The sequence below is a fragment of the Delphinus delphis genome, chromosome 14 (genome assembly GCF_949987515.2).
Source record: "Delphinus delphis chromosome 14, mDelDel1.2, whole genome shotgun sequence".
NCBI lineage: Eukaryota > Metazoa > Chordata > Mammalia > Artiodactyla > Delphinidae > Delphinus > Delphinus delphis.
Window position 1 is genome coordinate 83580167 of NC_082696.1, and position 27348 is coordinate 83607514.

Here is a 27348-nt window from a genome sequence, read left to right on the forward strand (position 1 = left end):
TTAAGATTGCAGATGGAATTATAGGTGTTAATCAGCTGACTTTATGACAGGAAGATTATCCTGAATTATCCGGTGTGTCAAATGCAATCACAAGAGTCCTTAAAAATGGAAGAAGGAGGCAAAAGAGGAGGTCAGGGTGCTGCACCATGAGAAGGATTTGACCTGCTGCTCCTGATTTTGAAGATGGAGCAATGGGACCACAAGCCAAAAAAATGTATGGGCCTTTAGAAGCTGGAGAAGACAAAGAAATGTATTCTCTCCTGGAGCTTCTGGAAAGGAATGCAGCCTTGCAGACACCTTGATTTTTAACCCTAATAAGACACATTTCAGACTTCTCATGTATAGAACTGTAAAGTAATACATTTGTATTATTTTAACCATGAAATTTATAATAATTTTTTTTAGCAGCAACTAAACTAAACTAAAACAGTAGATAGAACACTCAAGTGCGGTTCAGGGAACCAGAAGTAATCAATGTGCAGTGTGTGCTCTGAGGAAGAGAATGAGATTAACCTGGGGCATGTGTCATCCAGGCACTTATGAGATGCTCCTTCTTTCTATGTAGAGACAGTCTAAGTGGTTTTCAAGACCGTACAAAGTATCAATTGAGATTTTCTTTACTTCATTTTTTTTCCTTTTCTTTCCTTTGTTTCCCCTTCCTTCCTTCCTTCTTTCCTTCCTTCCATGTTTCTTTCTTACTTTCTTTCCCATTTATTGTCTATTCACGAATAAATCTTTAATGGCTAAAGTTCCATGTAACTTATCTAAAAGGGGTACCCTGGATAGACACTACATAGAATTCTGCTCACTAGAAACAATGTACTCTATTGAAAAATCGACAAATTAACACTCAACTATACATTAATCTGTGTGAGTTTAACCATTGAAAGTTACTTTCATTATTATAAATGTTTGTTTTTGACTAAAAGATCCCTATTCCTTTCAGGAGCTGAATTTTCTCAACGAAGAAAATGCACAACCACTATTTTTTTTTTTCTTGACACATTTTTTTTTTCTTGAAATTCTGTACAAAAGTTTCAATCAAGTTTTAGATATTTTGACATCTCACTGCTCACCAAGGTATTGACCATCAATTTGTAAAATACTTTAAAAATGCATTAAATATTCCTTATATACTCCAAACAAATATTCTTTTGACCTCTTTCAGTACTTTCAGTACATATACTGAGTCTCATTAATTTTTTATCACAGTGTTATAGTTCTTTTTTTTTATTCTACAGATAGGTCCTAGTTTCATAATGGAATAGTAATATCTGCAGAGGCAGGGAACATTGAGGCTTGTTGGTATCTCCCAACAGGCAGTGACAAGGACACAGTTTTCCTTTAAATAAATAAGCTTTTAGTGAAACAATTCCTGTTAGATTACATGTCGTGTCATGTGTTCCCATTGACCCATTGATAGTATCAGGTCAACAGGATTATACTACATATCAAAAAAAAAAAGGGAATTTTTAACTAAAACATGGTTTGAGAACTGCTTACTAGGAATACATTGAGGAAACTTTTTTTTCTGCAAGTGCTCATTTGGTTTTCTCTCTAGTATTGTACTTCTAATTTTTGTAATTATAATTAACACAAACCTTATTGTATGGTGATGGGAAATAGGAATTGCATGAATTGGATAAATTGGAGTCAGTATGACATTACATATTCTGATATTTAGCTGGTCCTAAAATCTTCTCTTTAGATAGATGTTTGAATAAGCACTTACTATCAGACATAATGACTGATTCAGCCTTTTCTATTTTTCCCTCTAGTGGAGTGACTGTTGAATTGAGCAAAGAATGGTCAGTTGAAGTAGAACATCAGTCAGGACACATGAAAAGTCACCCATGATTCATGGTGGGAATCACTGTCATTCTCTCAACATTCCCTGAAATGTATTTGCTGGGCATCTGCACCGTTCAGGCTGTACTAGACTCTGGGCATTGCAAGAGGTGTAAGAACTAGTAACTACACACGTGCTCTCCACCGGCCAGATTTTCCTAATCCTCTACTCTGTATTCTGTGCACATCTCTCTACTTCTTTACTATTGTTTCACAGGAAAAATACTTTTTGAGATTTTCAGCGCTCTTGAGCAGAATTTGTTTATCAGTTCTGTCAGGGTGCTTCTCTGTTCTTCAGAATCATCTTCTCTCACATCCTAGCACTCTTCCCCTGTACATTCTAAGAGACACTTTGTCTGGAGCCCATACACTTCATCTCCTCAATCATTCCTCCCTATTAATGACACTTAAGTCCAGATGTTGCCAATTCCACTTCCTGCTTCTACCATTTGAGAAATAAAATATTCATCAGGTCAAATAAAAAATTGTCAGATTATTTGTTATTAGAGTGTGAGGATTTTACTGTGTTTATAGCAAATTTCTTATACTAGTGGTCTATTATTGTTAAAGGTTGTACTCACTCATTCATTGAACTAATGAATGTCAACTAATTTCCAGTAACTGAGTTGAAGCTTTCTACTTTATCCTTTGATATGTAAGGAGACTCTTTCTTCTCCTATTGACAGCTTAAATTAAGATGACTTATTTTTAGTCAAGTGTGCAAAAAAGCTAAAATTTGATGCCTATTTCTTTGATTTTGTAAATGAAAAGTAAATCTGTGGGATGATGATAACAGACAAGACTATTGCCAACCATAGGAGGAGTGGGTTGTCTTTAACTGTAAGCTTCTCCTGGTTTAGTTAAAAATGAAAGTAAACTTATTAAAATTTTTATCTGAGAACTTGTATATTTGAATATTAGACAGAACACCATAAAGTTAAATTTGCTAAATTTGTTAAATAGTATTTAATATTTTAAAATATGTCTGAAATAATTATTTTTATTCAACCCTGGAATCCTGGTAGAAAAACAAAAACAAAAAACACTGGATAAAATGAGATATTCTTTAAATATTTTTATAAAGATCTTAAACATTTCTAGTTAAATATTTTGAATTTCCAATTAAATATGGGCTTATTTGACTAACAATAAACAAACTCTAAATCATTTGGCTTTTAAGTTTATTGATAATTGTGGAAAATATAAGGCTATAAAATGTCATAGGTAGTGAGACTGAGCCTTTATGAAATCTATTGACTTTTTTTTTTAATGGCTGAAAACCTAGTTCAAAAAAAAATTGTTTTTCGGTAACTTGATTCCGTTGGTAGAGACAGTTTATAAATTATTAGAAATATTGAGAATTATCTGCTACTTAAAGCAGCACTAAATTTAACATGACAGACTTTAAGTAAATCCCTTGTATCATGCCCTCTTCAGGTCTCACAATGGAATCTCTAGAAAGTGCGCTCTGAGAAAAGTGATTAAGTCTCTATTCTCTAAAGCGTGTCTTTAAGAACCATTCACAATAGCATCCAAGTGCATCTCAAGGTTATCACAATTAAGGCCTCTGATGGGGTCAAAAGTGTCTGAAGCCATCTGGATGACTTATGGGTCTCCTCTACCAAACTTAGAAAATAAACAAGAAATTGGGATGTCAAGAACACTCAGGAACTCTCAAAGTAATTAGAGCTTTTTTTTTTTTTTCTTTCACCCAATGTTGCTGAGAAGTAGAAATTTTGAATTTGAATCTATGGAATAAAAATGGAGCAACAACTTGGCCAAAATTTGTGGATACTTTTAAGGTTTTGGAATAGCATGCTGATCAAAATGAGAGTAGAGGAGTAGATATTAGCAAAAGATTAATTTTGAAGTTATAACCCCAGTTTTCAAGGTGATACTCAGTTCTTATGGGGAAGGCTCTCAATATTCCCACTGGACAAATCTATGATATTCTGGCCCAGAGAGAACATTCTGGAATATGAGGCAGTGAGAACAGGTATAGATTTGATTTTAGAACAGTTACAAAAGATGACTTTTTACTCAATTTGTCCTTTGGACCCAGAATATCAAAGACACATACACCATTTTATGGTATATGTTTCACATATCCCTGCCCTGAATTATGTGAGAGTAGGGCAAATTATCTGTGTATGCTGTACATTAATAGTAATATTTCTGCATGTTAAAAGTAGGTCATTGAGGCAGTTATTCTATTTCCCTTTATATGACATGCTTTAAAATATTTTGATATTTTCCCAGATATATAAATATATATAGAATCTCAAAAATGGCCACTTGGGGCCAATATCATGGATAAGAATCGTCTCTTATTGTTCAATATGTTGCAGAAAATATTGCAATGGATTTCAATAATATTTCCCTTCTTGTGCTGCTAACATTAATTTTCTTGTCCTCCTTCTGCAAATTCCTTATTTCAATTGATCTTTAGTTTGTGAGTTAGACAAGTCTGGCATGATGGAAAATGTTCCAGTGAATATGAGTCTATTATTCTCAGGAAAGGTTGTGTTCAGACATAGGATTTATTTGTGGTATTGGCATGAACAAGCCATTATTTTCATCCTCCATTCTTTTCTTTTTTTTTTTTTTTTTAGCGGTACGCAGTCCTCTCACTGTTGTGGCCTCTCCTGTTGCAGAGCACAGGCTCCAGACGCGCAGGCTCAGCGGCCATGGCTCATAGACCCAGCTGCTCCACGGCATGTGAGATCTTCCCAGACTGGGGCACGAACCCGTGTCCCCTTCATTGGCAGGCGGACTCTCAACCACTGCACCACCAGGGAAGCCCCATCCTCCACTCTTTTATTTGTCACTTTTCAATAATTCTCTCATATAATTAGAAAATAGTAAAATCTTTTTTTCCCATCATTATATTATAAAAATTACCAAAACATCCATATAATTTGAAGGAATTTTACAATGAATATCTGTGAAGAGACCAACTAGATTTTATAATTATAATTTTACAATACTTGCTTTATCACATCTATATTTATCCATCCATTAGTCCACCTTGGTTTGTTTATGCATCACAAGTAATAAGTTGCAGATGTCAGTATACTTTACCTTTAAACATTTCAGCAAGTATATCATTGGCATCTTGTTTAAAATGTGTCTCTTTACATAAACCCTGTTTCTTTGCTATTTTAAATCATTTTAATTGATTCTTTTACAGCTATTTTTTCCTTCAGAATATAGTTCTAAAATCTTTAAAGAATTTTTTTAAATTAATTAATTAATTTATTTATTTTTGGCTGCGTTGGGTCTTTGTTGATGTGCGAGGACTTTCTCTATTTGCAGTGAGCGGGGTCTACTCTTTGTTACAGTGCATGAGCTTCTCATTGCAGTGGCTTCTCTTGTTGTGGAACACGGGGTCTAGGCACGTGAGCTTCAGTAGTTGTGGCATGCAGGCTCAGTAGTTGTGGCTCACAGGCTCTAGAGCACAGGCTTAGTAATTGTGGTGCACGAGCTCAGTTACTTCGTGAAATGTTGGATCTTCCCAGACCAGGGATTGAACCCGTGTGCCCTGCATTGGTAGGTGGATTCTTAACCACTGTACCACCAGGGAATTCTCTCTTTAAAGAATTTGAGGCTAGTTTTGATATAGAAAAGTAGTATGTAATTGATTCCCAATGAACTTATGCTTGCAAATGAGTTTCTGTTTTCTTAAGGAATCTCTTAGATATTCCAAACAAGGTTAGACCATTCCACTTTATTTTTTTTTAATTAATTTTTTTGGAGTATCATTGATTTACAATGTTGTGTTAGTTTCTACTGTTCAGCAAAGTGAATCAGTTATACATATACATATATCCACTCTTACTTAGATTATTTTCCCATATAGGTCATTACAGAGTATTGAGTAGAGTTCCCTGTGTTATATAGTAGGTTTTTATTAGCTATCTATTTTATATACAATAGTACGTACATGTCAATCCCAGTCTCCAAATTTACCCCTCCCCCCTCTCCCCTTTGGTAACCATAAGTTTGTTTTCTATATATGATATTAGTCATAAAAAATAATGAAATAATGCCATCTGCAGTGACATGGATGGACCTAGAGATTGTCATGCTGAGTGAAGTAAATCAGGCAGAGAAAGACAAATCACTTACATGTGGAATCTAAAAAAATGGTACAAACGAAGTTATTTAAATCATTCCACTTTAAAATCTGATGTATCAGCATTGATACGTCAGATTTTAAAGTGAGGATTCTCCTCTCAATTCTTGCTTACTTTGAACTCCATGCTGGCAGTAAAAACAATGTGCAAACAACCAAAGTAAACAGAACTTAGCCATTCTGTCTCCACATAGGTAGTTACCTGTACTATCCAAGGGGCAGGGAGATTTATTTTTGATTTATATGTAACTCTTGCTACCAGGTTTTTGAATGGTAAAATATAAATTGGAGCTAAATAATACATAATTGAAAACTGGAATGATGCATATCCAGTGAATAATACTGCTTCGTTATTCATTGGTTTGCTTGAGATTCGTCCATTTTATAGTAAGAAATGTTTAACTTCCTCCTAAGTGCATTATATAAAACAGTAGCACCAAAGTCCTTTATATTTTCTTAAAGGAAAGGTACATTGATATGCTTTACACTGTTCAAGTAATCTATACTATATTGTTTGCTTCAAATAATATAAAAATTGATCCAAGTTTAAGTTGTTTAAGCTAAAAGTTTATTAAGTGTCAAACATTCACCAAAAACTGCTAATGGATTAGAATACTTTCTATTTTAAATCTCAAAAAGTGTCATTTAAAATACTATCTCTAAAAACTGACATGAATATAAATATATATACATATAGTTACACATATATATACATATAAAATGCTTTTAACAGAGAAGAAAACAATGCATTTCAGTTTGCATAGTATTTAATCTTAAAAAATAAAAATATTCTCTTTAATTTTGTTAAGATTTCATTTTGTCTTATTGCCTATATATCCTCTAGTTCTTTGTTGCTAGATTATATAATGGATCAAATAAGTATTGGAGACAAATTTAGTTAATATAGAATAAAGAAAGTATTTAAACCTATGCTGGACAATTTCTTACCTTGTTACTGTTTTCCATATAACATTTCAAATACTGTAAAGTTATCATCCCATAATTTGCAAAGTGAAAAAAATTATGCATATACAAAGTTGATATTTTAGGAAAGATTTAATCTTATATATTCTACATTATATCAGTACTCTTCTGAGGGGAATTATTCAATAAGACTCAGAATATTCATTTATTATTTTAAAATATTATTTAAGAAAAATTTGAATAATGTCCACTACTTCCATATAATGGAAAAAATAAAGCAAAATAGAATCAATCTCTCTTGCTTACCTGCCTAACATATGGGAAAATATGGAAATGTAAATCAAATTATAAGAGTTAATCTTAATTATGCATATTTTTTAATCTCTAAAGGAACATTCTTGGTGGGAAAATCATAGCAAGTCAATTTCAACGATTAGTTTCACAGATTTGCTTAAACTGCCAATAAACTCTATCCTCTCGTGAGCTCAAAAACATTCTGATTTTCAATCAAGGTTGAGCTGTAAAACCTCAAAAACCTTGGTTTTGGTCTGCAAAGATATTTCTAGTTCTGTTCATTTTGAAGTTGACATTAGGAGTACTTGCGCCAGATTTTCTTAGTTTAGACCTGGAGTTGACTCATATACATTAAGGACGGAGGCAGGGAACAATGAAGGGAGCAGCGGATTGTAACAACAAAAAGACTGGGTGATCTCTGTTGTTGAATCTCTGCTGTAAATGTGAGTAGAAGTTGGAGGAACAAGTTAAACTAAGAAACATATCCTTTCAGAAGGGAAGAACACTTGTGGATTACCTAATGCGGTGATGTTAATTCAGTGTTACTATACCTAAGTCAGAAATCTAATTTTTTATGAGTTAAGGTGAGAAATTTCCCAACTTTTAATTGTAGCAACTAATTGCATTTAAAAATACAGAACAAAAAACCACCACCAACAAACACCAACAGTCTGTCAAATCCCATCTGCCTGATCTATGAAACTTGAGGGCCAACAATGCTTGACTTCTTGTTCAAATTAACTCAGAAATCCTTCTTTTTCTTGATCCGCAAAGTCCTTCTAAGTACAACTATTCTTCGAAGGAATGAAGTGTAGTTTTGTACCCCATTTCTTGAGGATGCTCATTACAAAGAGCTATGAGTACAACCAATGGACAATTCTCTCAGAGCAGTATTCAAAATAAATCAGGTTGAGGTCGGAGAACCTTAGCCCACTTGATGATGTGTGGAAACACTGCTGAGTGCTTGACCCTCGCTGCTGCTGTAACATTCCTCTACTCTTCTCTAGATCCTTGGAGATGCTTCCACAGGGATCTTGGGTGACAGTAGTTCTTTCCTTGTGACACATTTAGCCAATAGCCCCAAAGGAGAAACCAGGCACATGGCATGCCAGTAAGTAAAAACGTTAAGCCCCTCAATAACTTCCTCTGACTTTACATTGTTTGATAGGAGTAAACTGTGGGTTTTGCAATGAGAGTTATATTCCCTTCATTCATATAGGTTTCATCCATCTAGAGACACAACTGGTGAACGTCATTTTGGTGCACTCTACATATCATGAGGTAGTTTATTTACAGCCTTTTTTGAAGAGAACAGAAAACATTATACAAAATATCTTCTCTGCCACTATTTAGAACCAAGACTGGTTTATACTCTGGAAGGTTGTGACATCTGTTCAGTAGCATTTATGTATTTATTTACATTAAATATTTACTATATAACATGAACATCTTATAATGTCAATAGATACTGAAGATGTAAGAGTGACTGCTTTTCCAGGTGCTAAGTACCCTCAATCACACTTGTCAGTATCCTCACGCCCAAGGTTTATTTGATAAAATGTACTTCAAAATCTGAAAATTGCTAATGGAAATTTTTTGGGGTCTTCTGGGTATTTTTACGTTTTGATTTATTTAACGTAATAAGGAACATGCATATCTTACTGGTATACTAGATTGGTGGCCTAAGAAATCACATGCTCCCAGTGGAATAAATCCAAGACTACTGGTCTCCAAATGGAGTGTTCTCAAAAAATGAATCCACTACTCATTTGACTCTACAGCATGGTGTGGTTTTATACCCTTAAGTCATCTGATGAGACCTGGTGCTCAGACTGCTACCCAGGAGATCGACAGATGAACCATGCTCTTCAGCTATCTCCCTGAACATGTCTCTCAGAGGGAACATATTTTTGAGGTCTAAACTGTTCTCTTAGTTTCTGAATAGCTGCACTAAAACCTCTATTATCTCCTGTTCCTCTGAGCATGGAAAACATATCCAGGAGGTCAGGCGCACTGAAGGGTGACTTTTTTGTAAGACAACTACTGAATGAAATGCAGTTACAAGCAGTTTTAAATATCTCCATTTAGATCATAGTTGAACAATCCTTAATCCTATCTTGGACCAAAAGTAGTTGAATCCACAGAAAGGTTAAATGGTCATTTAAAATTACATGTCATAACTGATGTCGGCAAATCCACACTAGCCTCCTCAAATTAATACCAGGTGTCTGCTTCAGATAGCTTTGTGTAATATTGTTCTTTATGACACTTGATTTAAATCATTTTTATTAACATGCTTCTAAATGGAACATCATAATATTACTTACTCCTCATTTCAAAATTTTTATGAATACTCTATTATGTACATAAATTTTCCTGTACCCCAATAAGATGCAATACATACTGTAGCACATTCTTTTTCTATTAAGCAATTAAAGAAAATGTGTTAAGGCTATAGCTGAATCCATATTTTTCAGAGTTAATATGTGAAGATATGACTCATTCCTGACAGTGGAATACATATGAGAAAAGTGACTCAAATCAAAACAGATCTAAGACTTATCAGGAGTTTTACCAGTTTCTTCATTAAAATAATTAGAGATAAAAATCAGAACCACAAGTAAGCTTGTGTGTAGTATGTTATATAACTCTGCTTATATTCTCTGAGAGAAGGGATTGTGTCCACTCTCTGCTGAGCGGATGCCCACTCCAGGACTGAAGGACATACTCGCCCGGCTTCTAGAGTGTTCCTTGCCCAAGGTCAAGCCTCATTCCCATAGACTGCGGTATCCAGTGACTGGCCGTGCATAACAAGGTCAAGTCTCTTTGCCTGTCAGAGTCCTAACTTCCTTCTCAAAGTCTGCTTTCCAGGAAATCATCTACAACACCACTCTACCAAGAACCAAGCCCAGAGCTAATATGTGGTGAGTGCTCAGAAAATACTTGCAGAATGAAGCATGTTGAATATAAACTGTACATGGAAGGGGCCTCACACTCTGAATTATTTTCATTTTGACTTTCAAAGTTCATCAAAGATATCAGATAGATAATATCATAGGATGCAATTGGATTAATTTTAATCAATATAATTCTACTCTTCTTTCTTTTGAAGATTTAGCTAAAGCAAGATTGATCCCTTGATTAGAGAGAAATGGAAAAGTTTGAGGACTTCAGTCACACTCAGGAATAAAACAATTAAATGTAAAAATATGGTTAACTCTCAATCTGATTACCATTAGAACTTGACATCAAAGTTATACTTAATTTAAAAAAAAAAGAAAGATCTTACATGCAAATAATTCCAGATTTGAAGGCCGTGTATCTAAATGCTCATTTATTTTCTGGTAGTGATATTTTAAAGCTTTTGAAATGACGGCCAACTTCAATTAATCACAATAACTTTGAGAAATTAAATCGTGTTTATTTTTTGTATGAAACAGTTTAAATTTGAGGTTGAACATTCATTTCTTGAAATTATTGATGTTTCATAATACTTCCTGTTCTGGAGTGAAATTTCCCTGAAAGTAAAAGATGAACCTCCAGGTGTAACATCTGTTATCCTGCATATAATAACATTCTCATTCAGCAGGAACAGCTGCAGCAGCTGCCAGTTCTCTCTGGAGGAAACCAGCCTGGGAAAAGAAAGGCCCTATAGAATTATCACAGGCTAACACTGAGCAGAAATGTGAACCTGCTCAATGACTTTGTGTATACATGGCAAAAGTTTGAGCTTTACTTATTTCTTGACATCTACAGGTATCTTAAAGTAATAAGTTTTTGGATTACATATTAAATAATATATGGGAAATTTTATATTAATGATGTGTGAGCATGTTGTTAATTGTTGGACTTTTATTGTTGTCCTTATATTGTGCAACATTGTTCCAAAAATTACTTTATAGAATGAAATAATGCTATTTGCAGCAACATGGATAGACCTAGAGATTATCATATTAAGTGAAGTAAGTCAGAAAGAGAAAGACAAATAACATATGATATCACTTATATGTGAAATCTAAAATAAGAACCAAATGAACTTATTTACAAAACAGAAACAGAGTCACAGACAGAGAAAACAGATTTGTGGTTGCCAAAGGAGGAGGGGAGTGGGGGAAGGATGGATTGGGAGTTCGGGATTAGCAGATGCAAACTATTATACATACAATGGATGAGCAACAAGGTGCTGCTGTATAGCACAGGGAACTATATTCAATATCCTGTGATAAACCATAATGGAAAAGAATGTGAAAAAGAATGTGTGTGTGTGTGTGTGTGTGTGTGTGTGTGTATATATATATATATTCAGTTACATATATATATATATATATATGTAACTGAATAACTTTGCTGTACAGCAGAAATTAACACAACATTGAAAAAAATAAATTAAAAAACTGCTTTATACCATGACTTTCAGATGGAGAATACCTTATTCATTACTACAAAGTAATATCAACATTTACAATAATACTAAATGCAACATATTTAGTAATGTGAACTGGGAAGAACTGCTGGGTACCCAGTGTATTGTGCATTCTGCATGCAGCTTTAATTTAAAGTTTTGTAGCTTGAAGTAGAGATTTCTAATATTATTGCACATCCAATTCTCCTTTCCTTCTGGTGAATGAGGGAATTATGTTCCCATGTTTTTCTGTAATTAGGTAGAGACATGTGACTACTTTTTAGGTAACGTGTTTGAGAAGAAGTAACGTATGTGACTTCCAGGATGAAGCATTTAATTGATGGTGTCAGACCCCACCGTGCTCCTTTTCCTGCTGCACTGAGCAACGACACCACAGAACGCAGCCACTGAAGCAGCAGGATGGCAGAGTCTCCAGTAACACAGACTTCTGAGAAGCCGCAGGGAGGATAAATACCCCGGAAAGACTTTCAGATGCACAAAAGAATTTGACAAGTAAGAAATCAGTCTTTGATGTGGTAAATCGGTGGGGTTTGGTGATTGTGTGTTACCACATCATAATCTATCCTATTCTGACTTTTGCATTTAGCGAAAATATATTAGCCAGATGTTATTTAAATTTCACAAGAATGTATGGTTATCTGTACTGTTTTTTCAAATGTTCATGATTTAATAGAAAACCCAAAAACACACTTTCTAAGAATAGGGTCGCTTTGATTTGAAAATACCAAAATTGTTGTAGTTGCCTGTAATAGATGAAGTTATATCTTAATCAGTGTTAGCTCTATCAAACTGTACAGTTATTTCATGTGTTAAAAGTCAACTTATGTTATGAAAAAATTTAATAAGAATTTCCTTTTAACTGTTATCTTTGAATATTACAGATACACATACTTTCCTATAATTATCCATATATTTCTGGTTTATCTGTTACTGTTTATCAAGTTCATTCTGTTAATACTGCCAACTAATAAATCTCAAAGTTGTCACCATGTCAGTGTTCATAATCTTAATATTTTACAAGTTCTTTAGGGAAATAACAACAGAAAACATTATCAAATTCTACATATAATCAAGCTAAGCAGATCTCATGACCTCTTTTATCTTGCTTCTTATTTTCTGCTTTTAATATTTTTTCAGGCAGATTCAAGTACATTTTCTTGCTAATTTTATTTCTAGGAAATATGTTCTTTTATCTCATTCTCAGGTTTTTCTTTTTTGATTTCCAACTTTTAAAATTATTGCATTTACTTTCATTTTATATGTTGAAAATCCCAGTTGAACTTTCTCTTACAAAAAAAAACAAAAAACAAATTAAAAAACTTAATTGATCTGACATTAGAATAGACCACTTCCAGGTAGGAATGGGTGCTTTGTTTTTCTCTTCCAAATACGTGAGTGTGGTTAATAAGACAGAAATGAAAGCCATACATTATTAAAAATTAAAAGAAAACACTGATATTGTCACTATGGACATGATAACAGATTTTTGAAACTATGAATTGGGACTCATGATCTAAAGACTACTTTTAAGGTTTGTGAAAATATTTATATAAAGTATATTGAAATTACATAAAAACATAACACACATTATGAATTTAACAAGCTATCTTAATTATAACAAAATAAAGTAACATGTAACTAGGATTAGCACAGAAAACCTAGTATATATTCTAACAGTATGTCAGGCATAAAACTGGCATATAATATAATAATATTTTTTTAATGTTTTTATTGGAGTATAATTGCTTTACAATGGTGTGTTAGTTTCTGCTTTATAACGAAGTGAATCAGTTATACATATACATATATTCCCATCTCTTCTCCCTCTTGCATCTCCCTCCCTCCCACCCTCCCTATCCCACCCCTCTAGGTGGTCACAAAGCAACAAGATCACCTCCGTGTGCTATGCAACTTCTTGGCACTAGCTATCTATTTTACATTTGGTAGTGTATAGATGTCCATATATACACTACCATTCTCTCACTTTGTCCCAGCTTACCATTTCCCCTCCCCGTGTCCTCAAGTCCATTTTCTAGTAGGTCTGTGTCTTTATTCTCTTCTTGCCCCTAGCTTCTTCACGACCATGTTTTTTTTTTTTAGATTCCATATATATGTGTTAGCATACGGTATTTGTTTTACTCTTTCTGATTTATTTCACTCTGCATGACAGACTCTAGGGCTATCCACCTCACTACAAATAACTCAATTTCATTTCTTTTTATGGCTGAGTAATATTCCATTGTATATATGTGCCACATCTTCTTTATCCATTCATCTGTTGATGTACACTTAGGTTGCTTCCATGTCCTGGCTATTGTAAATAAGGCTACAATGAACACTGTGGTACATGACTCATTATTTTTTTAATATCTTTATTGGAGTATAATTGCTTTACAATGGTGTGTTAGTTTCTGCTTTACAACAAAATGAATCAGTTATATATATATACATATGTTCCCATATCTCTTGCATCTCCCTCCCTCCCACACTCCCTATCCCACCCCTCCAGGTGATCACAAAGCACCGAGCTGATCTCCCTGTGCTATGTGGCTGCTTCCCACTAGCTATCTAACTTAAGTTTGGTAGTGTATATATGTCCATGCCTCTCTCTCGCTTTGTCACAGCTTACCCTTCCCCCTCCCCATATCCTCAAGTCCATTCTCTAGTAGATCTGTGTCTTTATTCCTGTCTTACCCCTAGGTTCTTCATGACATTTTTTTCTTAAATTCCATATATATGTGTTAGCATATGGTATTTGTCTCTCTCTTTCTGACTTACTTCAGTCTGTATGACAGACTCTAGGTCTATCCACCTCATTACAAATAGCTCAATTTTGTTTCTTTTAGGGCTGAACAATATTCCATTGAATATATGTCCCACAACTTCTTTATCCATTCATCAGATGATGGACACTTAGGTTGTTTCCATCTCTGAGCTATTGTAAATAGAGCTGCAATGAACACTTTGGTACGTGACTCTTTTTGAATTATCGTTTTCTCAGGGTATATGCCCAGTAGTGGGATTGATGGGTCATATGGTAGTTCTATTTGTAGTTTTCTAAGGAACCTCCATACTGTTCTCCACAGTGCCTGTATCAATTTACATTCCCACCAACAGTGCAAGAGTGTTCCCTTTTCTCCACACCCTCTCCAGCATTTATTGTTTCTAGATTTTTTGATGATGGCCATTCTGACTGGTGTGAGATGATATCTCATTGTAGTTTGATTTGCATTTCTCTAATGATTAGTGATGTTGAGCATTCTTCATGTGTTGTTGGCAGTCTCTATATCTTCTTCGGAGAAATGTCTATTTATGTCTTCTGCCAATTTTTGGATTGGGTTGTTTGTTTTTCTTGTTATTAAGCTGCATGAGCTGCTTATAAATTTTGGAGATTAATCGTTTGTCAGTTGCTTCATTTGCAAATATTTTCTCCCATTCTGAGGGTTGTCTTTTCATCTTGTTTATGGTTTCCTTTGCTGTGCAAAAGTTTTGAAGTTTCATTAGGTTCCATTTGTTTATTTTTGTTTTTATTTCCATTTCTCTAGGAGGTGGGTCAAAAAGGATCTTGCTGTGATTTATGTCATAGAGTGTTCTGCCTATGTTTTGCTCTAAGAGTTTGATAGTTTCTGGCTTTACATTTAGGTCTTTAATCCATTTTGAGCTCATTTTTGTGTATGGTGTTAGGGAGTGAACTAACTCATACTTTTACATGTACCTGTCCAGTTTTCCCAGCACCAATTATTGAAGAAGCTGTCCTTTCTCCACTGTACATTCCTGCCTCCTTTATCAAAGATAAGGTGACACTATGTGCGTGGGTTTATCTCTGGGCTTTCTATCCTGTTCCATTGATCTATCTTTCTGTTTTTGTGCCAGTACCATACTGTCTTGATTACTGTAGCTTTGTAGTATAGTCTGAAGTCAGGGAGCCTCATTCCTCCAGCTCCGTTTTTCATTCTCAAGATTGCTTTTGCTATTCGGGGTCTTCTGTGTTTCCATATAAATTGTGAAATATTTTGTTCTAGTACTGTGAAAAATGCCAGTGGTAGTTTGATAGGGATTGCATTGAATCTGTAGATTGCTTTGGGTAGTAGAGTCATTTTCACAATGTTGATTCTTCCAATCCAAGAACATGGTATATCTCTCCATCTATTTGTATCATCTTTAATTTCTCTCATCAGTGTCTTATAATTTTCTGCATACAGGTCCTTTGTCTCCTTAGGTAGGTTTATTCCTATTTTATTTTATTCTTTTTTTTTGCAGTGGTAAAAGGAAGTGTTTTCTTGATTTCACTTTCAGATTTTTCATCATTAGTGTATAGGAATGCAAGAGATTTCTGTGCATTAATTTTGTATCCTGCTACTTTACCAAATTCATTGATTAGCTCTAGTAGTGTTCTGGTAGCATCTTTAGGTTTCTCTATGTATAGTATTATGTCATCTGCAAACAGTGACAGGTTTACTTCTCATTTTCCAATTTGGATTCCTTTTATTTCCTTTTCTTCCCTGATTGCTGTGGCTAAAACTTCCAAAACTATGTTGAATAAGATTGGTGAGAGTGGGCAACCTTGTCTTGTTCCTGATCTTATCGGAAATGCTTTCAGTTATTCACCATTGAGGACAATGTTGGCTGTGGGTTTGTCATATATGGCCTTTATTATGTTGAGAAAAGTTCCCTCTATGCCTACTTTCTGCCAGGTTTTTATCATAAATGGGTGTTGAATTTTGTCGAAAGCTTTCTCTGCATCTCTTGAGATGACCATATGGTTTTTCTCCTTCAATTTGTTAATATGGTTTATCACATTGATTGATTTGCATATATTGAAGAATCCTTGCATTCCTGGAATAAACCTCACTTGATCATGGTGTATGATCCGTTTAATATGCTGTTGGATTCTGTTTGCTCGTATTTTGTTGAGGATTTTTTCATTTATGCTCATCAGTGATATTGGCCTGTAGTTTTCTTTCTTTGTGACATCCTTGTCGGGTTTTGGTATCAGGGTGATGGTGGCCTCATAGAGTGAGTTTATGAGTGTTCCTCCCTCTGCTATTTTTTTTTTTTTTTTTTTTTTTTTTTTTGCGATATGCGGGCCTCTCACTGTTGTGGCCTCTCCCGTTGCGGAGCACAGGCTCCGGACGCGCAGGCTCAGTGGCCATGGCTCACGGGCCCAGCTGCTCCGCGGCACGTGGGATCTTCCCAGACCAGGGCACGAACCCGTGTCCCCTGCATCGGCAGGCGGACTCTCAACCACTGTGCCACCAGGGAAGCCCTCTGCTATATTTTTGAAGAGTTTGAGAAGGATAGGTGTTAGCTCTTGTCTAAATGTTTGATAGAATTCGCCTGTGAATCCATCTGGTCCTGGGCTTTTGTTTGTTGGAAGATTTTTAATCACAGTTTCGATTTCAGTGCTTGTCATTGGTCTATTCATATTTTCTATTTCTTCGTGATTCAGTCTTGGCAGGTTTTGCATTTCTAAGAATTTGTCCATTTCTTCCAGGTTGTCCATTTTATTGGCATAGAGCTGCTTGTAGTATTCTCTCATGTTAATTTGTATTTCTGCAGTTTCAGTTGTTACTTTTCCTTTTTCATTTCTAATTCTATTGATTTGAGTCTTCTCCCTTTTTTTCTTGAATCTGGCTAATGGTTTATCAATTTTGTTTATCTTCTCAAAGAACCAGCTTTTAGTTTTATTGATCTTTGCTATTGTTTCCTTCATTTCCTTTTCATTTATTTCTGATCTGATTTTTATGATTTCTTTCTTTCTGCTAACTTTGGGGTTTTTTTGCTCTTCTTTCTCTAATTGCTTTAGGTGCAAGGTTAGGTTGTTTATTCGAGATGTTTCCTGCTTCTTAAGTTAGGATTGTATTGCTATAAACTTCCCTCGTAGAACTGCTTTGTTGTATCCCGTAGATTTTGGTTCATCATGTCTCCATTGTCATTTGTTTCTAGGTATTTTTTTATTTCCTCTTTGATTTCTTCAGTGATCACTTCATTATTAAGTAGTGTATTGTTTATTCTCCATGTGTTTGGATTTTTTATAGATCTTTTCCTGTAATTGATATCTAGTCTCATAGCGTTGTGGTTGGAAAAGATACTTGATACAATTTCAATTTTCTTAAATTTACCAAGGCTTGATTTGTGACCCAAGATATGATCTATCCTGGAGAATGTTCCATGAGCACTAGAGAAAAATGTGTATTCTGTTGTTTTTGGATGGAATGTCCTGCAAATATCAATTAAGTCCATCTTGTTTAATGTATCATTTAAAGCTTGTGTTTCCTTATTTATTTTCATTTTGGATGATCTGTCCATTGGTGAAAGTGGGGTGTTAAAGTCTCCTACTATGAATGTGTTACTGTTGATTTCCCCTTTTATGGCTGTTAGTATTTACAAGTCATATCTCAAAGACATAATTTTATTTACATAAAAACTCTATTAAATCTGTGGAAAGAAAAGGTCAATACCAAAGAAAATAAGGTGGACAAAGGGTATGACAGACTATTAATGGGAAATAAATACTTTTAAAATATAAAAAATGCTCAACCACATCTTATGGCAGCTTCATATGCACAAACTCTCACCACATGTCCTCCTGTGTGACATTTTCTCTTATGTGAATGGTCAAAGTTCAGTAACTTAATATATTATTGTATAACTATACCCCTTATGGGAGTATAAGCTGAAACAATTCCTTTGGAGGATAATTTAGCAATCTCAGTAAAATTCAACTCTTAGGAATGTATTTACAAATATGCTTACTTTTGCAAAAAAATCTATTTATGTAAATATTTATTGAACCATCAACTGAGAACTTGGGAAGGTATAACAATTCTACATTTGAATACTAAGTCATCATTACAAATAATGAAATAGGACTTTACAACTGTGATGATTATATGCAAGGAATTGGCACCAATCATTTCTCCTTGGAAGAAGAACTAGGAAAGGAAAAGGGGCAGGAGGGAAAAATGTTTTTTCTTCTATATCCACTGGACCATTATAAATTTTGTTCCAATGAGCATACATTATTTTAGGGTAAAAAAGTCTATGTTTTCAATGTCATTCTTCACGTTGATTAGCTGTCTGAGAAAAAACTGTTTAGAAAAAGAGAAATGTGTCTCTCCTTTGGTTTCCTTTTTTAGTAGCTATACTTCCTTGATGCATTTGAATATATCAAATATACGAGGGGGAGGCAGACAGAGTGAGTAACATGAAAATCACATATTTGTATTTTTCCAGTTAGAATTACTCCTGGAACTGGCATATTCTGAAAGCCAGCTACAACTAGACACCAGGTACTGTGCTAGGGAGGAGGAGATTTAGAGATAATTGACTGGGACCCTTCCTTCAAGATATCAAGGTCAATGGCAACTCCCAAGTGTATAGAGGATCCCAGAAATCAACTATCTTCCACATTCTTTAATTCAACTCTACGCCAAACATTGAGCTCTTTCTACATGGAAGAAATTATATTAGGTGCTGTGAGTATAGCAATCTGTGAAGGGTACAGACTAAAATGTATTTCTCTGACAGAAATCTTTGTAACAAATGAGTTGACATTAGCAGATTTCCAAATATCACTCTCTCTCTCTTAGCTGGGGAGGTTGTCCCCAGGTGAGCTGCAAATTTAGAAACTATCTTTGAAGCAAATATCTTTAACAAGAGGGATTTCCAGAACTTATTTCTAAAATTGCTTGTATTTCAATCAGGACAAGGTTTTCTACAACAAAAACATAACACATTTTAAAAGAGAAATTTAAAGGCTTTTCATCCCACAGACAATCCCTTTGTCTTATGTTTCTCCCTAACATCCCCACAATCTGTGCCATGTTTCCTTTCTTAATCTCTATAGCACATTTATCTGTTTTTTCCCCCTTTTCTTCCATCTTTGTACCAAGAGCTGCATAAAAAGAAGAGTCATAGCACATAATACTTAGCACCTTCATTTTGAATTTTTCTTCTCACTGGTCATTGAATATGATTGGTTGTGACTGTGAATCCAATAGCCTTAGGTCTACTTACACTGTTTCTACTCTTTTCCTCTTGTTTCTACAGATTGGAATTTAACAGCTCTTGTGATACTCTGTTAAGTGGAACTCAGATTCTTTGCATAATGATTCTATTTCTCCTCTCAGAGCTTCAGGCTGACAACTGTAAATACCCTTCCCAGGCTGATCTCCTGGTTGGTGCCTCTTCTCTAAAGGCACTTCCTCTTATTAGTCATCTTTCCTGAAAACCAGAAACGAACAAAGCGCACATTTACTGGAAATTTCAATGAGACTACAGATCTTCTAATGCAGTTCCTATACTCATATTTTTACTGACTTTTTTGACAATATATGTAAAAATATCTACATATTTTATTTTTCCAATAAAACACCTTGTTTTCATGTCAACTCCCTAATATATTTGCTATTCGTGGATTTGTTGGTGCAAAATACATTTGACCATCAATAAAGTTATAACAACTGTTAATTTATATAGAATAACACTGTTATTTATTTTGCTGTAATGTGTCATTTTTTATTTATAAAATAGGAAAACTAAGATAACATTTCTTTGACCCCTCCTCATTGTAGTTTCCTAAACTCAGTATAAAAGTTTAATGAGGAATGAAGATATCCAAACTTGAGATTATTGGTAGCAAGGTTATTAAATATTTTGTTTGTTTGTTTTTGCAGTACGCAGGCCTCTCACTGTTGTGGCCTCTCCCGTTGCAGAGCACAGGCTCCTGACACGCAGGCTCAACGGCCATGGCTCACAGGCCCAGCCACTCTGCGGCAATGTGGAATCTTCCCGGACCGGGGCACGAACCCGTGTCCCCTGCATTGGCAGGCGGACTCTCAACCACTGCACCACCAGGGAAGCCCTAAATATTTTTTAACTGGACATATTTTCAGTTTTAATAATTATACAAATTTTGAGCAGCTAGACTAGAAGAGGAAGTTACTAACTGCTTAAGCTATATTGTCTGTGTTTGTATTAAAGACAGCGCAAGCAATGGGAATTTTAAAAGTACACTGGAATGTTAAAACTATTGTGCAAAATCATCGTGGACATAACTAAAAAAGATGTGCAAAGCACTGGAGTTAAAGTAATGATAAGAAATGATCCAATGAGCAACGTAGGTACCAGGTAGAAAGCTTCCCCGCACTGTGGAAAGTAAATAAACTGATTTGGAATAGTAAGCAAATGCAAGTTAAGCTGGAAAATGATGCAGCAAATTCACTGTGTCAAACTGAATAGAATATTTCAGCTAACAACACTGTATTTCTCAAATCTATTCATAGCAGACAAGAGAAAATTGGCTCTCAGAAGTAGACAGAGGAGAATTGTGTCATGTGGATAAGAAAAAGGAGATTCACTAAGCAATGAATTTCTGCTCCCATCAGAACAGAGAGAGGCCCAGATGCCTCAGACATTTTCTTTGTTTGTGTCACTGCCAGAATCATTAGCACCATGGCTAATCAGAGCTTGCTCCAGTGACACAGCCTGATCCCTAACTGCCCTCCCAGAAAATATATAAACAACTCAGGTGGTGGCCACTTATACTCAGGAAGTGTCTCTCCTGTTTTCTGGATGAGACATGGAAGTAGAATCACGTTTCATTCTAGTTAGTAAACCTGCTAGAAGATTTAATAGACAGGCCTGATCCTCACAAAACACTGACCTATCTGTGCATTATCAACCCGGAAAGTTACAGTGTCAAGTGAAAGGGAGAAGGAGATGTTTATTTGACTGTAACCTTGTCTGATAACTTATTGATATAAATGTTAAAACACAGATGCCTGGGTCTACCTCAGATATTCTGCATCTGCATATTTGTGTAGGGTGTAAGAATTTACCTTTTGAAAGGCTCTTAGGTTGTATTGATGTTTGCAATGTGAAGATCACACAGACTAGAGCTAAAGCACTTTCTTCACTTTAAATATTCCCCGTGTTAACTGATGACCGCCAATTTGCTACGGCCCCATTTCCTGCCTTACTTCCCCCTGCTCTGCTCTGTATCCCGGGTAACCACATTTTCCAGGCTCCATCGCCCTCTCATTCTGGGAAAGATTGGCCAATCAGAGGTACACTGATTTGTATAATCACTCTTTTTCTTGCTTCTCTAAACCTGAGGCTGTTAGTGGTTTTCAGCTGTTAATTTCTAAATTGCTTCACCATCCTTTGTTTGACTTCACAGCTATTTCATCAGAAATGTAACCAATTATCTGTGTTAAATATGAAAGGTCTAAAATTGTTTCTCTTTCTGGGATCTACCCTGACTGGAAAATATAGTACAATGTCTCATAGAACTAGCATATTCATAGATGCTTCAGGATGAGAAATCAAAAAGTTGACAAAGCTAAACCTTGGGTTTTGGGGTAAACATAATCATGAGAACTTCCTTGTATATCCATTTCCAAAAGATAGATTGTAAAAATTTTCCTATTAAATCCCACTCACATGTGAGAGATTTTAATCATTTAGAAGGAAAATAAGTTTAAATACTGATAAATCTGAGTCTATAAATTATTAAAACAAAACAAAACAAAACAGTTAACTCCATTGAGGAACAGGAATGGTATTAGAAAGGTTTTCATTTTCTTATATGGGGCAGGAGGAGGTCAAAACATGTAACTTCAGCAAATCACTGTTTGTGAGACTTGGGAGCCATAGTATTGACCTTGGTAAAGCCAAATGTGATTAGAACAATGTGTCCCTTCAGTTTAAGGCAGGTCAACTCCTAGAGAAGAGAAACCAGTGAAAGCCCAAAGATTTCTTAGATCCCCACCTCATCTTCCTATGTGTTGCTGTTGCTGGTGAGCTAGTGTTTTGGCCAGTGTCATGTACTATGTATAGATTCTTAATATTTAGTGATAAGAATGATTGTTCTTTAATATTTTTGTCATTTTAGGAATCAAAACTCAAGACTATTGATTTGCAAACCACTGATTTAAAACCTTGCTAATTGGTTTCCCATGAGGAAGTAATTTTTGCACCTCTGACAATTTATACAAAAGGTTGAGGAGTGGGGAGTGAAGGAAGAATATATAAGAAGTTCTTTGTATACCAGGCTGTGAAACTATTCCAATTATACACTGGAATGAAAAGTTGTTACCAACAATTTTGTATGCTTCAAAAGGATAATCAAACAGAAGAAAACAAAAAAAAAATTACTATCAATTTTGAAGTGTTACATTTGGAATCTGTACCTTTCACAGAAAAAAAAATATGGATCTCATTTTGATAGCTGTAAGATTTGACAACTGGAAAATAGTACACTTACTTCCTTTAAATGCTTAATATGTGTCAGGCAATGTTCTAAGTGCTTTACACATTTTAGCTTATTTAAGAATTGAAAGAAATCAACATGACAAGAACTATTATTATCTCAATTTCAAAGGTAGGAAAGCTGAGACCGGAGAGATTCAGTAATTGCCCAAGTGACACAGCTCCTATGTAGCAGGGCCAGGATTTGGGTGCAGGCAGATTGCCGCTAGAGCCCGTGCTCTTAGTAACCAGCGTGAGCGGCCTCCTCCTGTACCGTGATCCATGACACCTGTTAACTATTCTAGGCAGAAAAACTCTCGGCTCAAAAAAGTTAACAGCATCTTGAGTTGAGTGGGGAGAAAGTTCTGAATAAGGTCTCAGGAGGAATAAATTTCTGGTGTGTATAGAAAATTAGAGCTGGGAAGATGCCTAAATTCTCATATTTTTCCCTTAAATTGATCTAAGTATGCAAGTTTTGCCTTGCAATGGGTTTTAGTTGGTGATCACAGACTTTACCTCATATTTCTGAGCTCATGATTGCTGCCTGGGGACAAAATGGTCATTTAAAAACTGCAGGGATATTTTCAAATTGGGTTGTAGAAACCTGTTTCCATCCCTTTCTGATGGCGAAGGCTTGAGATGGGAACTATGAGATCTGATGGTAGCCTCTCTGCCTACTATTTAGAGAAGACTGGTCCACAGTAAGAAAAACTGGAGCCAGCATGTTAGAAAATTGACAACTGAGAGTGGTCTGCATGTATTGGGGAGGGGAGGGACGTAGAGTGAGAATTTTTTTACCAAACCAAACCCAGTATGAATTTTTTGCTTCTGTCATTTACAAAAAACAAAAACAAAAACAAAACTACTGATGGTATAAATATGCCTTTAATATTATTTATACATAGTTTTCATTGAGTACAGGGTAAAATATTTTTCAGAGATTATGTTGTTACTCCTGGGCATCTTTTAAATGCAGGGAGTATGTATTTTCTTTCTTCCTGAAGATAGGAGAAAGAAAGAAAGAGAATTCCTATCTGTACAGGCAGGGGTCTCTAATAACACTGTGCTGGATTTGTGCTCAGAAGCGAGACTCAGCCGTATTAGTAAATCCGAGCTGAACAACACTAGCTCATAAACAATAGGGTAAACGATAGCCAATATTAAATGTCTTTGTATACTTTTACAAAAAACCAGCAGACTTGTGTAACCCCACATTGGGAAATAAAGAGAAGGACTATCATAGTTTGGAATGAATTGATATGAGATGACAACAGTAAAGATGGAAGTAACAGAGTCCTAACGTGTGTACAGTGAAAAACTGGATAAGTCACAAATAGGATGTACAGACTTTATCAAGACTCTGTTCTCATAACCCCTGTACTTTCCGTATTAGACCATCATACACTATTGTTATGGCACATTTACCTGCATCCCTAGGCTACATCCTCAAGGATTAGTCTTGTTCTGTGCTTGGTTTACTGTTGGATCCACAGTGCCTAAGAACTGACCTAGGACTTAGTAGGCACATATTAAGTATTTGCTGAATAAGTTAATGAACAAATCAATAAGTGAGATAAATAACAAAGAGATTTAATGTCCCTCAGAGACCAGACGCAATGCTAATATCTTTCTTAATAATGGTGAGGAAGGAATAATACTTATTGGCTCTGTAAAGAACTGATATGTTGGTGCCCAAATACCAAAACCTGCTCATAACCTTCCAACTTGGCTATTTTATTTGAAATTAGCAATGTCAATTGTATATGCCAACTTAGTGTCATTTACCATTTTTTTTAATCTTACATACACACTTCTATGAAAATTATGTTTAGATTTTAATCAAATTAAAACATTTTGCCTAAAGTCCAGAAATAGGAAATGATAAAAAATAATGTGGAGATCTTTTAAATATTTCATTTCAAAGTAGAGAACATCATTTAGGATTTCAGTAGCAGTGGGTATTTTAATTTCTTTGCAGAAATTAACTGTGGGGTTTTCTTCCCATCTAGATATAGAGAAATTTCAATATGTACATTCACACACTACTCCTCTCTGTGAGAAATGAGGTGGGGCGGGGAATTACTTTTCTTTTCTCTAATCCTGGATTAGTGACCATATTAAACCTTTAGATTCTTGTGAGGATTCTAGCATAAGTAATTAACAAGTGAGAATGGAAGTTGAAATGTCAGTGGTAAGTGCAATATATGTGTGCCTAAAGAATTACAACATTATTCATCCTATATTGTCTTCATTCCTTAATTATTTTCAATATTTAGGAAACATATTCTTAGCATCTTCTAAGTGTAGGACACTATAACATGATGGAGACTGGAAATATATCATACAGAAGCCCCTGGTCCAGGAACTTAAGGTCCCCTGGGAGAGTCAGGCATGTAGCCAAGATCTGCTGGGGCACAGAGGAAGCATGCCCACCTCACCCTGAGGGGTTAGGGGAGGCTTCTTTGAAGATTTAAGATGCCAACTAAACTGTAACTGTTAAAAGGGAATCAACCACAGTTAAAAATAGAAACGGGAATGAGATTGGTGGCATTTTAGCAGAGAGAACAGAATGAATAAAGGCTTAGATGCTAAAAACAACATGGAGTGTTTATTGAATTAAAAGTAGCCTCACATATCTGGAGGTTAAGGTGTGAGGTCTGGAATGGAGAGATTGGGCTGTAGAGATTGGAATGAACCAGCATGTCCTCCTAAGAAAGCTTGGGTTTTATTCTGTGGATACTGAGGGGAGGGGCATAGAAGGATTTTGAGCAATATCATTATACAACCATCCTGCATTTTCGATGGCTCATTCTGTGTGGAAGAGTACTGTGACACCAGAGGGAGGGATACATATCACAGAGAAACTTCAAACCTTGCTAAGAAGAAAATATTTAAAAATATAGATAAAGGTGAATTATTACCATCAAAATAGAAAATTAAATTTACAGACAACTTCTTGTCAGCAACAATACATTCCTTAAGACAGTGCTGAGGCAGAGTTAACTGGCAACTTACAATTCTGTACTTGTTAAAACTTCATCAAAGAGTTGGGAGAAATAAAGACATTTTTCGATAAAGACTAGAGTTTATGTTTCACAGATCATCTCTAAAATAATTTCTAAGGGATATATTTCAGCAATAAAAAGTATGAACACAGATAAATAAAGTAGGATATTAAAGAAATAACAACAACAAAAACTTGTGGTGGGCAATTAATAAATGTATTACTACATGTAATTAAACATAGGCCATCATAAAAAAATATTTCTCCTATGTAAACATCTGGAATTAAATTTTCAAATAACAATACCAAGAAAAGGGAGATAGAAAAGGTGGTGGTGAGCTGTTCAGTGAACAGTTAAAATATGTTAAAGTTTTTATCATGTTCAAGAAGAGGAAAAAAAAAAGAAAAAGAAAAGAAGAGGATATATGTTCTAAATAGCTGCTCCGTGGCATGTAGAATCTTCCTGGACCAGGACTCGAACCCTTGTTCCCTGCATTGGCAGGCAAATTCTTAACCACTGCACCACCAGGGAAGTCCAATCTGTTTCTTGTTGCTCAGAATTAAGTTCAAAGTAGAAGCTCCTTCTCGGTTTCCTCTACATTCTAGTGGTAAAAACGATCAACAGGCGCAAGAAATTATTAAGCAAATTAGAACATATGAAGGATTGGACTTGTATTATTAGTAGGATGGAGCTTCCTTAACATTTTTAATAACATCAGGGGTCTAGATGCCTTCCTCAGAGCTTTGAGGAGCCAGTGCACCCACGCCTCCATCCACAATTGATTGAGTTCACCGGGTCCTGTTGGTGGCTTTATCCCGAGGCCGACTTCTGAGAATGAGAGTTCATTCTCCAGTATGCTCAGCGTCCTCCTCTGTTTTCTGCTTAGAAATGCTGATCATATTTACTTAAAATACAGTGATTGGCAGGGCTTCCCTGGTGGCGCAGTGGTTGAGAGTCCTCCTGCCGATGCAGGGGACGCGGGTTCGTGCCCTGGTTCAGGAGGATCCCAGGTGCCGCCGAGCGGCTGAGCCCGTGAGCCATGACCGCTGTCCGGAGCCTGTGCTCTGCAACGAGAGAGGCAAAAAAATACAGTGATTGGCAGAGTCAGTGGGCTTTAGAAGAGGTGGTCGCAGCTGCACACTTTTATGTGAAATTCTGACCACCTTTGTGCCGATGTGCCAGTGAGGACAGAATGAACAGTCTGAAGAGACTAAAGAAGTTGAGGAGACCCTGTCCACAGAAGGATTCTTCTCTCAGGTGGCTCTGAAACGATTATTGTTCATGAGAGATACCTCAGGGAAAATCAGTGCTCCTTCTGGAAAGATAATTTAATTTGTAATAAAAGTTTGACATTTTATTAAATACTAAATTCAAAAGTACAGTTATATTTCAAAAAGTGCACCGCTGATACTGAGAATACATAAAATATAGGAAAATATTGCGTTTAATAAGCCTGTGCCTTCAAA